Below are 13,856 nucleotides of genomic sequence, written 5' to 3'. Positions count from 1 at the left end.
TACGATACTAGCTTTAACTAAAGACCTTTGCCTTGTCCTAACCAGTCGATGCACTCAGCACATGGTGAATGTGTGTGTTGCAGGCTGTGAGCTCTCTCCTCCAAGCTAGTTGCAACTCGAATGAGCGAGAACTCTGATGCCCCCTGTCTTTATAGTGCATGTGCTCTCACTGGTGATTGGCTGACGTGTTGATTGGTCCCACTGTGTGTCCATCAGTGTGTGTCTGCATCATGATATACTGGTGTATGTTATGACACCAGGGGCTGCCAAATCTGCACCGAGTGCAAACCGCACTTCTACCGGCCAGAGAAAGCGCACCTGATAAAGGCTTCCCGTCCCTTTGAACACCTCAGCATGGACTTCAAAGGCCCCCTCCCCTCCACCGACTGCAACACGTACTTCCTGAATGTGATTGACCAGTACTCCTGGTTCCCATTCGCCATCCCCTGCCCCGACATGACCGTAACCACCGTCATCAAGGCCCTCCATAGCATCTTTGCACTGTGGGGGTTCCCCGCTTACATACATAGTGATAGGGGGTCCTCCTTTATGAGCGACAAACTGCATCAATTCCTGCTCAGCAAGGGCATCGCCACGAGCAGGATGGCCAGTTACAACCCCCGGAGTAACGGACAGGTAGAGAGGGAGACCATCCTACTGGCTCTACAGTCCAGGAATCTCCCAGTCTCCTGCTGGCAGGAAGTCCTCCTTGATACCCTCCACTCCATCCGGTCACTGCTTTGTACCACAACCAACCAAACACCTCACGAACGTCTCCTGGTCTTCCCCAGGAAGTCCTCCTTTGGGACCTCGCTCCTGACCTGGCTGGCAGCTCCAGGACCCATCCTCCTCCGAAATCATGTGCGGGCGCACAAGTCGGACCCGTTGGTCGAGAGAGTCCATCTTTTCCACGCTAACCCCCAGTATGCCTACGTGACGTACCCCGACAAGATACGGTCTCTCTACGAGACCTGGCACCCACCGGAGCCCCATGCACACCCCAGCCACCAGTCTCACCCTCCCTCCCACCAGTGCACCTTGCAGGAGGATCGGTACATCCGCCGGCCCCGTCTAGGCCCCCCACCCACCAACGCACCCCGCAGACGCTCCCTTCCCAGGACAATCGTTTTCCCCACCAGCGCCGTCTAGGGGTGTTGAAGCTGCCACAGAGATCGAGGCCACGCTCACAGAGTCACAGACGCCCGAGCCGCCACCGGAGTCACCACCGAAGCTTCGACAATCACCGAGGACGACCAGGGCCCCCGATCGACTGATTGCTTCATTTTAAAGTGTATAGTTAATTATGCATCATAAATTGTAAATAGTTACAAAACGCTGTACGGAGGTATTACGGTACCTCCATAACTATAATCTCTACCACGTTACCATGTTGTAATATCAGGCCACCACCCCTGCCGGACTCTTTTTTAACAGGAGGTGAATGTGGTAGTCTGTGTTGGGGTATTACGGTACCTGGTAACGCTGGAACACCATTGGTAGATATTGTTTGTTTCCTATTGGTCAAGCTGTATGGTAGCTCCGCACTGCAAGGCGAGGTATAAGAGCCCGTGCAGCCCCAGCAGCCTTCATTCTGTGCCTGAGCTGCTGGGGTTAACATCTAGCTTATTAAAGCCTTCAGTTGGACTACAACCTTGCTTTAGTGGTCATTGATCGCGCATCATGGAGTTTGCACGTTCTCCCAGTGTCTGCGTGGGTTTCCTCCCATAGTCCAAAGATGTGCAGGTTAGGTAAATTAATCATGCTAACTTGTCCCTTAGTGTCCTGGGATATGCAGGTGGGGTTACGGAGACAGGGTGGGGTGGACCTGGCTTAAGTGCTCTTTCGGAGGGTTGGTGCAGATGCAAGGGGCCGAATGGCCCCCTTTTGCACTGTAGGGATTCTACTGTTGATGAGGACATATAACTGTGTTTGGGGCACTGAAGTGTATAGGGAATATTATCTGTGTGATTGGCCAAATTAACAGGTTCAAAGCCAACCTATAGATTTTTATTGTGTATCTTGACCTTCCCTAATGTTGTATAATGATAGGCAAATTATTTTTCTTCCTTGCCGCTCTGATAAATGACTATCACCCAGATCAAATTTAGTTGACTACAAAATTGAGGAGGCAACACATAACAATGCGTGTGTGATAATTTATAATGATCAGAGTTGAGGACTGGCACAAGATGTATGTAATATGGGGTCATAAATCTGCAGGTTTTGATATCCGGAGCACAAGATGATTAAGGTAAATGTACACATCTTGTTCATTTAATGATAGTTTGTAATGTTCAGTATTAAATATTTTATGAAAATCATGTTTGTCTGAATCACATGCCAATAATAGCTGTAAGGATATTTTTGTGAAGAATTAGTGATTTTCTGAGTAGAAGTATTTGTTTTCAGGTCTCTTTGAATATAAGCACTTCAAACTTCAGTTTTTCTATTGAGAAGGTAGCACATAAAAATAAATGGACAATTGCGACTGGAGATGAAGCTTTGACACCTTTTGAGAAACAGGTCCTCCAAATGAAGGGATTGGGTATTGGGACATGGAAAAGGCAGAAGCATGGCCCCAGTTCAAGGTTTGTGCAATCTTTATTCTTGCCTCACTTGCACTCTATTCAATAACATATTCATTGTTATGAAAACCTGCAGGTGGTGGTGTTCCCATGTGCCTGCTGCTCTTGTCGTTCTGAAAATAGACACTATGGACGTGGAAAGTGCTGTTGGCTGGATGAACTTTGTAGATGATACACACTACAGCTACAGTATGCCAGAGGAGAGAGTAACTTTTTCGGTGGTGGTTGGTCAAGCCAATTGATTTGTTTCTTTCAAATTAATTCATGGGATGTGGACTTTGCTGGCTTGGCCCACATTTATTGCCCTTGAGAAGGTGCCTGTGAACTCCTTACTTGAACCGCTGTCATCTATGTGGTGTAGGTACATCCACAGTACTGATGGGGAGAAAGCTCCAGGATTTTGAACCAGCGACAGTAAAGAAACAGCAAATATTTCCAACTCAGGATGATGAGTGGTTTGGAGGGGAACTTGCAGGTGCTGGTGTTCCCATGTGTCTGCTGCCCTTGTTCTTCCAGGTGGTTCAGGTCGCAGGTTTGGAAAGTGGTGTCGAAGGAGTCTTGGCGCACTGCTGCAGGTGATGGATGGGTTGTTGATAAGGTGGGCTGCTTTTTCCTGGATGATGTTGAGTGAAGCCACATCAATTTTTGGTCAATGGTAACCCTGACAGATGTTGATGATGGGGGATTAAGTGAGGGTAATGTAATGACACCCTGGGTTAGTGCGTAGTTTATTCCAGCCCCACAGACCCCAGAGTCCCAACACAAGTGAATTAAGCAATAAATTGTTTAAAGTTTCTGAGATCTTTGGCCCCTGACTGCTCCAATGACATATAGGAACCAGATTTATAGTGAAACACAACTGTTTATTTGTAATAAAAATAGAGATAAGACATCCAATACTTATAATAGAATAATGGCCAAGCTAATCTATTCCCATCTTTTACCGTCCAACCTTCTACCCAAACACCACGAGAAAGGCACATGCATAGGGAAGGGGAGGAGTAAGAATAATAGGAATAAAAATATGAAATGGAAGATAAGTGCCCTTGCGTTGGGTCTTGAAATCATTGCAGCAGTCAGCTGTCCTTCCAGGATACGGATTAATTGGAGCCAGTGGTTGGATTGCTAATGAGGATCTTCTGCAGTGACATTCAGTCAGAACTCCCAGATTCCTTTTGGGGAGCCACTTTTAACTTTTATTAACCTGGGCCTTCACTCCAAAAGAACAGCTTCAGGCCTGTGCTATTCTTATTTGTGCCCAACTCCACCAGAATGTTTAACAGCCTTTCTGAGACAAGAGCAGAGTTCCCAAAACAAGATTTTAAAAATAATTTTTAAATAAGTGACCCTGCCTGCAGCTGGCGCTGGACTGGAATTTCTTTGCAGCTCAAACTGGCTGTGCAGAGAGAAAGATCTTTACTCTGGATCTTCAGAAAAAATCCATCAGGTGAGAGAGAGAAATCAGAGCTGTGACCCTCCAGCTTCTGTTCAAAATGAAATTAAAAGCAACATACAGTCCCACAGAGGAAGGAACATGAATGAAAATGAAATGAATGAAAATCGCTCATTGTCACAAGTAGGCTTCAATGAACTTACTGTGAAAAGCCCCTAGTCGCCACATTCCGGTGCCTGTTCGGGGAGGCTGGTACGGGAGGCTGGTACATTTCAGAATAGTTAGCACCAATCAGCATTGAATATCGGCTAAGGTCCGGCAATTGTAAAACAGCGCATTGGCTGCCAGCCAAGTCCATCAAGAGGTATCATCATTGATGTCAGACCAAACAGAACATCTTGCTGGAGTGGCATTTTTTAAATTAAAGGTGAAGTCCATCTTAATTATCCAGGTACAAAAATTGAAATAGCAGAATAACATAAATTAAAAGGAAAATCAAGGGACAGACAGGGATTAACATAGGAGCCTTACATTAATTTTGTTGAAGGTCAAGAGGAGATGGTTCTATTCTCTCTTGTTGGAGATTGTCATTTCCTGGCACTTGTGTGGGGTGAATGTTATTTGCCACTTATCAGCCCGCGACTCATTGCTGTCCAGGTCTTGTTGCATGCAAGGTATCTGAGTGTTGCAAATGGAATTGATCACTGTAATCATTAGTAAACATCCCCACTTATAACCTTATAATGGGAAGAAGGCCATTGATGAAGCCACTGAAGACGGTTGGCTGAGGACAATATGCTGAGGAACTCCTGCAGTGATGTAAAGGTACTGAGAGGATTGGCTTTCAACAACCACAACCATATTCCTTTGTGCTGATTATGACTCCAACTAGTCGAATCAATGATTCCAATTGATTTCTTTAATGCTACTTTAATTACACTGTTAGCAGCGTTCCATCCTGGAGATTTTGTTCACAAATGTGGCATACACAGTGCAACACCGTAAGGTGTCAGCTTGACTCATTTTGTCATAATCAAGCCTCAACATCAGGAAGTTATGGAATCAAACCTAACCCCTTAACTTGAACACATTGTCTATGTTGATATATCAGTGCACATTATCTTAAGCAGTGGTGGACAACCTGCGGCCCCGGGGACCATATGCAGCTCATCTGATTTTTGAGTCCGGCCCACGAGACATTTTGTTGAACATTGGCGACATGCAGGGTTGCTACATTAGCTGATTTCTGTTCTATGTAGCTTTTTCCTATCGGTGTGACTGAAATGATACGCACGCTAAGCAAGGGTAATTGAAATGAGGGGCTGGATACTCCACTTCTGGGGATATGTCCCCACACCGACGTGGGAACGCTGGCGTTTTATGCCAGAAAAACTGGTAAAAAACGGCCACGGATTCCCCGTTTTTCTGGGGGCTAGCAGGACGGCATTATAGAACACCCGGCTCTAGCTGCTGATACGCCCCGGAAAATTGCTGGGTTTGTGGCCGCGCATGCGCACGGCAGTAGCCTGCAGCGGCCGCGCCGTCCTACATGGCGGCGGCCGCTCGCAAACCCAGACCCCAAAAACGTCCCCTCCTCCGGCTGGCTCGCGCACCCCCCCCCAGTGCCCCCAGCCCTGAATAATGTCACCCCCTGCCCACGGAAGGCGGAGCATCGGAGGGGGGGGGGGGGCTCAGGCAATGCCTTGAGGCCATCGATATGGTGCTTAAGAGGGGGTGGAGCTTCATGAAAGCGGCGCAGCCCCCGATTTTGTCAGAAACTTGGATTCTCCGGCCGGTCGCCGAATGCAATTTCGGCGTCGGCAATCGGAGAATCCAGCCCCAGGTACCTACTGACTCGTCACAACAGTGACTGTGAGATCTGTGCACTCTCTGTGTGTCAAAAGTGTAAATATTTCTTTAGTTTTTATTATTTGAAGTTTAAAAAAAAAAGAATCTTTATTAGTGTCACAAGTAGGCTTACATTAACACTACAATGAAGTTACTGTGAAAATCTCCCTAGTCGCCACACTCCGGCGCCTATTTGTGTACACTGAGGGAGTATTCAGAGTATAGAGCATAGAACATGCAGTGCAGAATCTGCACCGACCCACTTAAGCCCTCACTTCCACCTGTAACCCAATAAACCCTCCTACCCTTTTTGGTCACTGTGGTGGTATGTATTAGGGGTAGTACGGTACCCAGTGATGCCGAGAGGCTATTGGTGGACAGACACTGGGTCCTGATTGGATCTGCCGCCTGCTGGCTCCACCCAGTAAGACGGAGCATAAGAACCCAGGTTCTCCCAGCAGCCACATTCTGTAACCGAGCTGCTGGGGAACAAGTCTGCGTAATAAAGCCTTCGATTGACTTCATCTCTTCTCGCCTCATGAGTGATTGATTGTGCTAGTCACTAAGGGCAATTTATCATGTCCAATTCACCTAACAAGCATGTCTTTCGGGACTTGCGGGAGGAAACCGGAGCGCCCAGAGGAAACCCACACGGAGGGAAAGTGCAGACTCCGCACAGATAGTTACCCAAGCCGGGAATTGAACCCGGGTCCCTGGCACTGTGAAGCAACAGTGCTAGCCACTGTGCTACCGTGCCACCTTTTACCATTTAAAGTTGATGACAGTGTATAAATTATTATGCATTTTCCATAACTCTTTACGAAATATTTGGCTCGTATTAAATGTATTCCATCCTACTCATGAAGTCAATATTAGTGAAAAAACCTGATTTCAATCTTGCGGCCTACTGAGGTGAACGAGGGCCACTCATGGACCAGTCACAAACTTAGGTGGTTTGCTCATCACTGGTCCATAGTCAAACCAGCCTGTTTTGGTGCTAACGCTGGCCATTAAACATCCCATGGCACTATTTGAATCAAAACAGATAATTGTCCACACCAACATTTGTCTTTCACATTAACTAATGTTTACAAGATCTTGGTATATGCAAAATAGTTGGGCAGGATTCTCCGTTGGCTAACGCTGAAATCGGAAATGCAATTGGGTGGAGAATCGGTTCTGACGCCAAAACCATAGTGGGCACCGATTTGATGCCAAATCGTGATTTTCCGTCACCTTGACAGCGACGTCAATGTATTCCAGAATGCACGTGGAATAAACATCATTTGCATATCATTAGTGGCCCCGACCCGATATTCTCTGGGGCCTCCGCGATTCTCCGCCTCCAATGGGCCGAGTTCCCGATGGCATGGTTCACTTGTGCTTTAAGAATCGTGAAACCGGCGTGGTGGCTGCTGAGGGAGCGAGAGAGAGCAAACGGAAGGTGTCTAATGTAGTTATGCCGCTGACCAGGGGCCTTCTGCCAGGGCTGGTGGTGAATATTGGGTGTGTTCATGAGGTGGGCTGAGGGGTCGGTGTGGATGGGCACGGAACACCATTGCCACAGCAGGCCATGTAGCTGCTTACACCGCTAACAGCCCACTTTTAACTTTTTGTCACAGGTCATACAGGTATCCCCCCAGGGCTCCACCCCCCAGGTGCCCTCTGGCCCCAGCTGACCCAGCTGTATGGGTACGCTCCAGCACAACCAGTGCCATACTGTTGACTGGGATGAGTGTGTGTGGGGATTGTAATGTGTATATGCGGCTGCAACCTGTCAGACTCCCGAGTGTCAATCATGGACCTGGCAAATCCCGCACCATTTTTCATTGGAATCGATTGTGTTCCATGTGGCACTGGTGCTAGTTCCTCAACAATAGCGAATCGGTCCAGGTGCGGCTCCGGTTTTTCTGTCATAAAAGTCCACGGATACTGCGTTGGCGTCAACACTTAGTCTCAGAAACGGAGAATCCCACTCTATGCCTTTCACAAAAAAAAATAAACAAGCAGACACCAAATATTTTTACATAAATATTATGCCCATCAATATGTGGGCTATTGGCCTGTCCACAAAACAAGACTGTTCAAAACAGACTTCTACAATTTGATGGCCAATTATTAATGCTTCAACTTTTTGTTATCTTTTTCATTTTTCACATGTGGTTATCACCATAGTTTAAACTGGGGTGGCCAAACTTACCAAGCCTAAGCACCACATCTGATAATCTTCAGATGTTCACGAGCCGCGAGACATGAACAAAGTTTACACAAGCTAATTACTGCTAGTAGAGATCTTGTGGGTCTCCATCCTGGCCGTAAGGTTTTGAAATTCCAGCTTACTTTGTCAAGGTTGTACAAAGGAGCTCCATCAGGTGTTGATTTGGAAGGACTGCATGATGTTTCAGCTTTACAAACCTCATTATGGAAGATACGCCTTCCTGTAGAGTGGTGTGAAATTTAAATTTGTGTTATTAGTTGCTGAGTTTTTGTTAGTGGTAACTCCCCAGATATTGATAAGGTCGGGATTCAGTGATAATTCCATTGAATGTCAAGGGGATGGTTAGATTCTGTCTTGTAGATGATCATTGCCTCGCCTGTATTCTTCTTAACAAATTCTCCATCAAAGTATGGACGTTTAACGTAGCATCATTCCATGTCATGACAAAAACAGCTTTGGTTGTTGTGTCAGCTTCCTTACTGAAAGTCGTGTCTGCTGGCTACTTAGGGATGATTTGAACATGTTTAACTTATTTCTCGTCAATTCTGATTTAGGAGGATCCTTAGATGAAAAGTTTTGTGATTTTTTTATAGTGGTGTTTCAAATTACTGGCTTTGTAGTGGTCGAGTGATACATCGCAGATAAGGCACATAGGCTTCCTGCCAATAACGGTGAATGGAAAGTCTTCCTCCCATTCTGGCTACAATTTCTGTTTTCATCTTCATATTTTTGTTTCTTAAGTTTTGACGTAATTTTCATTCACAAAGTTTACACAGGGTTATTACTTAAATATAAAGCTATTTAAATGCAACTTATGTTTATGAACTGTAAACACAACTTGCGTCCTAACTGTACCATAAGGGATTTCAATCTTCACCTTCAAAGATCGTGCCTTCGTATTTTCTTCAAAGGTCGCTCCAACTCAGGCCGCTTCAACAATGGTTCACCTCGCAGGGTTTCAATCTCACTTTCCTGGATTCATTTTTCTGGATTCCCGAGTACACGCGAGCATCAAATTACAAGCACAATTTCAGCTCTTTGGCCATGCCAAGCAGAATGCTACTGCTCCAAAGGAGTACTTTTTCCCCAAGGGCCCGCAGTGCTGAGTCACCAACCTTCTTGGATTTTCAGGGTTTCTTTTTTGCCCTCTTTGATTGCCAGGACTATTCCTGAGTCCACTTCATCTTAAGTCTTCTCCGAGCAGCGCTTTCTTTACTTGGAGATGATTTCTCCTTTTCCTAACTAAACTGCGACCTATTCCTTCCCTTATCTCTTGTGCCTGCTCTGCCCCCTTCTTTTGTCAGTCTCTCTGGGAAAATTCATGACTATGGCGCTTCGCATTGGGTTGATAAGTTTCTGAACTGTGAATGTCCCGTTTGTTCCAAATCTGTGCATGTGTGGGAATTCCAAGGTTTTGGGTGTAAAACTGTCAGGACTTGGAGTTCCTGATCTCTTGTTCCCCATGACCAGTTAAGTTTGGGTTTCATAACACAGTTTATATTAAATTGAGATGCACAAAGATGTTCAGCCAATATTTTCCCACAAGCCGTACTGGAAGAGTTAAAGAGCCATGGCTTGGCCACACTTGGTTTAAATGATATTCAACCTATATGTTTCCAGCAGAGCTTTGAATGGAAGGAGGAAGCTCACAGGGATTTCTGGAAACCTACAGGAAAGAACAAAAAGAAAAAGGTGAGATGTATTTGGGCAAAATGCAGCAATGGTGAATGCAATAGTTTCATGCATAGGTGACAATAAAAAAAGGCTCTATTTCAGGGTCAAAGTGAAATTTGTATCATAAATCAAATTCTTTTATTGGAAATATTTTAATTGAAATTTTAACAATTTTTATACAAAGTTAACAAAATAACCAATAACACATAACAGTAATAACCTCGCCAACCGCATCCTCCCACAACAAAATATAAACTAACCAATATTCCACTCCCTTCAAAAGCTAACAGTGATCATTATAAATGGCCGCTGTCTACGGCAAAACCCATCCACCGACCCTCTCACGGTGAACTTGACTCACTTGAGGGGCAAAAACTCCATCAGGTCACCTGGACACGCTGAGACGCTTGGCGGTGTAGTCAACCTCCAGCTGAAGAGGGTCCGTCTCCTGACCACAAGCGAGGCAAAGGCCATGGCGTCTGTGTGGTAGTATGTATTGGGGGTCATGTGGGACTGGAAGCCCTAATGTCATTGGCTGACAGATCCCGGGTCCTGGTTGGCCGTTGACCTCATACTCCGCCCTGAAGGCGAAGTATAAGAAGCCGGTGCCTTCCCCCGCATGCCAGTTTACTATCGGGCTGCTGGGGAACAGACACGCTTAATAAAGCCTCATCGACTTCACTCTATTTGTCTCACGGAGTCTTTGTGCGCCACAATTTATTAAGCGTGCCTAAAAAGGACTATGGAGCTCAGGATCATTCCAGAATGCCTGAGGATCAGCCCCCACGCAGTGAATGCGGCAGCAGCCTTCAAACACTGGCAGACTTGCTTTGAGGCCTACATCACATCGACCACAGGCCGAGTCTCAGATGAACAAAAACTGCAGGTCCTGCACTCGAGGGTGAGCACGGAGATTTTCACCCTCATTGAAGACACCCGCGATTTCCAGACGGCCTTCACAGCACTGAGAAGTCTCTACGTTCGCCCAGTTAACCAAATCTACGCTCGCTACCAGCTCGCGACGAGACGGCAAGCTCCCGGAGAATCGATGGACGAGTTCTACGCCGCGCTGCTGATTTTGGGACGAGCCTGCAGCTGCCCGTCGGTGAACGCAAACGAACACACGGACATGTTAATGCGCGATGCTTTTGTTGCAGGTATACAATCCTCCCAAATCCGCCAAAGACTTCTAGAAAAAGAGTCACTAGGACTCTCAGAGGCACGGGCCCTGGCAGCCTCGCTGGACGTAGCCGCGCGTAATACCCGCGCCTACGGCCCCGACCGCGCGGCAGGCCATTGGGCCCCGTACGTACCCGCGGCGGAAAACCCCCTACCCCCCCCCCCCCCGGACACCCCACAGGCTTGCGCAGTCCAAACGCCGAGTCGCACCGGGGGCGCCCGCTGTTATTTCTGCGGCCAGGCGAAGCACCCCCGACAACGCTGTCCGGCCCGCACAGCCATCTGCAAAAGCTGCGGGAAAAAGGGCCACTATGCGGTGGTGTGCCGGTCCCGCGTGGTCGCCGCCGTCCCGGGAGAACAGGGAGCCCTACAGGCAGTCTATGCCTCCCAACCCCCCCAACACGCCATGTGCGACCCCCAGGCGCCGCCATTTTGGGTCCCGACCACCGCGGCCCCGGGAGAACTGGGAGCCCTGCACGCCGCCTACGCCCCCCAACCCCCCTCCCCGCAGCCCATGTACGACCCGCCGGAGCCGCCGACCTGGGCCCTCGCCCCCGTCCCGCGCCAGACCCGCCAGCGCCGCCGACCTGGGCCCTCGCCCCCGTCCCGCGCCCCACGCCTGACCCGCCGACCTGGGCCCTCGCCCCCGTCCCGCGCCCCACGCCTGACCCGCCGACCTGGGCCCTCGCCCCCGTCCCGCGCCCCACGCCTGACCCGCCGGAGCCGCCGACCTGGGCCCTCGCCCCCGTGCCGCGCCCCACGCCTGACCCGCCGACCTGGGCCCTCGCCCCCGTCCCGCGCCCCACGCCTGACCCGCCGACCTGGGCCCTCGCCCCCGTCCCGCGCCCCACGCCTGACCCGCCGACCTGGGCCCTCGCCCCCGTCCCGCGCCCCACGCCTGACCCGCCAGCGCCGCCGACCTGGGCCCTCACCCCCGTCCCGCGCCCCACGCCTGACCCGCCGGCAATACAGCTTACCTGGACCCCGATCTCCGTCCCCGGCGAGGGACCTCCTCACGGTCCCAGCGCTCGCAGTACTGACCCGCCGGCCTTGGCCCCGAACACCGCGGTCCCCAGCGAGGGAGCTCCACGCGGTCCTAGCGCCCGCGGCCCTGGCGCTCGCAGCCAAGGAACTCCGCGCGGTCCTAGCGCCCGCGGCCCGGGCGCTCGCAATGCAGGAACTCCGCGCGGTCCTAGCGCCCCCCAGCACTCAATGTGCGACCCGCAGACGCCGCCATTTTGGGTCCCGACCACCACGAGGGGAGGAGGGGCCCCGCCATCTTGGACCGCCCCCGACCTGTACGACGCATGGGGGCGGCCATTTTGTCCACCCCCGACGCCATCTTGTGACCCCTCAGCTACGGGCGAGGTATGGGGGTGGCCATTTTATCCATCCCCGACGCCATCTTGGACGGCAACAGCGGACCCCACCCCACTACTACAACCACGGCTCGCTTCGGTTACACTCGATCAGGCTCGGCCCCGGACTCTCCAGACGACGACGACAACGGTCCTAATTAACGGCCACGAGACGCCTTGCCTAGTCGACTCCGGGAGCACGGAAAGTTTTATACATCCCGACACGGTAAGACGCTGTTCCTTAACTACCTACCCCAGCGCACAAAAGATTTGCCTAGCTGCAGGATCCCACTCCGTACAGATCCAGGGATTCTGCATAGTTACCCTAACGGTACAGGGGAGGGAATTCAAAAACTACAAACTTAACGTCCTTCCCCAACTCTGTGCCCCCACCTTGCTGGGCTTAGATTTTCAATGTAACCTACAGAGCCTTACGTTTAAATTCGGCGGCCCCATACCCCCACTCACTATCTGCGGCCTAGCCACCCTCAAGGTGCAACCCCCGTCCTTGTTTGCGAACCTCACCCCGGATTGCAAACCCGTCGCCACTAGGAGCAGACGGTACAGCGCCCAGGACCGGACCTTCATTCGGTCCGAAGTCCAGCGGCTACTAAAGGAGGGCATAATCCAGGCCAGCAATAGTCCCTGGAGAGCGCAGGTGGTAGTAGTGAAGACAGGGGAGAAACAAAGGATGGTCATTGACTATAGCCAGACCATCAACAGGTACACACAACTAGACGCGTACCCTCTCCCCCGCATATCCGACATGGTCAATCGGATTGCCCAGTATAAAGTCTTCTCCACCGTGGACCTCAAGTCCGCCTACCATCAGCTCCCCATCCGCCCAAGTGACCGCAAGTACACAGCCTTCGAGGCAGACAGGCGATTATACCATTTCCTAAGGGTCCCTTTTGGCGTCACAAACGGCGTCTCGGTCTTCCAACGGGAAATGGACCGAATGGTTGATCAACATGGGTTACGGGCCACGTTCCCGTACCTCGACAATGTAACCATCTGCGGCCACGATCAGCAGGACCACGACGCCAACCTCCAAAAATTCCTCCAGACTGCCAAAGCCTTGAACCTCACGTACAACGAGGACAAGTGCGTTTTTAGCACCGATCGGCTAGCCATTCTGGGCTACATAGTGCGCAATGGGATAATAGGCCCCGACCCCGAACGTATGCGCGCACTCATGGAATTTCCCCTCCCGCACTGCCCAAAAGCCCTGAAACGCTGCCTGGGGTTCTTTTCATACTATGCCCAGTGGGTCCCCCAGTACGCAGACAAGGCCCGCCCCCTAATACAGACCACGACTTTCCCGCTGTCGACAGAGGCTTGCCAGGCTTTCAGCCGCATCAAAGCGGACATCGCAAAAGCCACGATGCGCGCCATCGACGAGTCCCTCCCCTTCCAGGTCGAGAGCGACGCCTCTGACGTAGCTCTCGCGGCTACCCTTAACCAAGCGGGCAGACCCGTGGCCTTTTTCTCCCGGACCCTCCACGCCTCAGAAATCCGCCACTCCTCAGTGGAAAAGGAAGCCCAAGCCATAGTGGAAGCTGTGCGACATTGGAGGCATTACCTGGCCGGCAGGAGATTCA

General features: G+C 50.3%; 1 long non-coding RNA gene across 1 annotated transcript in view; it reads right to left on the bottom strand.

Annotated features, from left to right (window-relative positions):
- Window positions 1-4,875: 4,875 nt before the first annotated feature.
- LOC140394029 (uncharacterized) overlaps window positions 4,876-13,856 on the bottom strand; it is an 82,001-nt gene continuing 73,020 nt past the window's right edge. The window contains exon 3 of the long non-coding RNA XR_011935805.1: window positions 4,876-9,710. This is a non-coding gene — a long non-coding RNA (uncharacterized lncRNA). The remainder of the gene's footprint in view (window positions 9,711-13,856) is intronic.

The sequence above is a fragment of the Scyliorhinus torazame genome, chromosome 17 (assembly GCF_047496885.1).
Source record: "Scyliorhinus torazame isolate Kashiwa2021f chromosome 17, sScyTor2.1, whole genome shotgun sequence".
NCBI lineage: Eukaryota > Metazoa > Chordata > Chondrichthyes > Carcharhiniformes > Scyliorhinidae > Scyliorhinus > Scyliorhinus torazame.
The sequence above is the reverse complement of the archived record's forward strand: the minus strand, read 5'-3'. Positions and strand labels throughout refer to the sequence as shown.